Genomic DNA, 1,393 nt, shown 5'->3' with positions numbered 1-1,393 from the left:
GGGCTGATTATATGATACCCTTCACCACCTTGGGTACATACAAGAGATGCTCTTATGAACAATATCCTTTAGATAGAACAGACATAGCATTTTCGGAGGACGATTAAAAAGGAATCGGACGAAAATAACTGTGAGAAGTACATGGATATTTGTACAAAATTAAAACGACCCATACACATACCAATCTGAAATTTATAAAAAATTAAATTCATTTGTATGGAATCGAGCAAAATTATAATGAGAACTATATATAAATGGACTTATTAGAGCTACCATGGCATCTCCCACTAAATCTGAACCGATTTCAACAAAACTTCACAGAAGTCAGCCTGCAGTAATTTCAATACGATATGCAAACTTTTGTGTCAGTCGGACAAACATTGACATTATACTGCATCATTTACATAAAATCGGAGGAAACTATATATAAGAGGTATATTTAAATCTGAACCGATTCCAACTTACATAAAATCGGACGAAACTATATATCGGAGCAATATATATTTCAATTCAGTACGTTATGCCAAGTTTCCTGAAAATCGAAAGATATATAGGGACTTTGGTGCACCATTTACATAAAATCGGACGAAACTATATATGGGGGCTGTATCTAAATCTGGACCGATTTTCACGAAACTTGGCAGACATCACTCTAGGCTCAATTCAGTACGCAGTGCCAAATTTCGTGCAAATCGAAAGATATATAGGGACTTTGGGGGACCATTTACATAAAATCGGACGAAACTATATATGGGAGCTATATTTAAATCTGGTGCACCAAAGTGCCTGTATATCTTTCGTGCAAATCGAAAGATATATAGGGACTTTGGTGCACCATTTACATAAAATCGGACTAAACAATATATGGGAGCTATATCTAAATTTGGACCGATTTTCACGAGACTTGGCAGACATCATTCTAGGCTTAATTCATTACGCTGTGCTAAATTTTGTGCAAATCGAACGATATATAGGGACTTTCGTGCAGCATTTACCTTAAATCGAACGAAAATATATATGAGAGCTCTATCTAAATCTGAATCGATTTTCACGAAACTTAACACACATTATTCTAGATGAAATTCTTTACGATGTGCCAAATTTCATGCAAATCGGATCATAAATGCGACCTGTACTTTGTTCACAAAAATACATGGACGGACGGACGGACATGCGTAAATCGACTCAGAAAGTGATTCTATGCATATTCTCAAAAGGAACTATGGGTTTACCTCGATTCCTTTTGCTTGTTACAAACATATGCACAAAGACATAATACCCTGTACCACAGTGTGGTGAAGGGTATAAAAAGGGGTGAATATTATTATTTTTTGGGAAGGAGATTTGTTACCATATTCGACAACAAAATACCAAATCACAGCGAATTCAGTTG

The sequence above is a fragment of the Musca vetustissima genome, unplaced genomic scaffold (assembly GCF_032173495.1).
Source record: "Musca vetustissima isolate MV318-11 ecotype Yass unplaced genomic scaffold, APGP_CSIRO_Mvet_v1 utg175823, whole genome shotgun sequence".
Classification (NCBI taxonomy): domain Eukaryota; kingdom Metazoa; phylum Arthropoda; class Insecta; order Diptera; family Muscidae; genus Musca; species Musca vetustissima.
Note: the sequence above shows the minus strand (reverse complement) of the source record.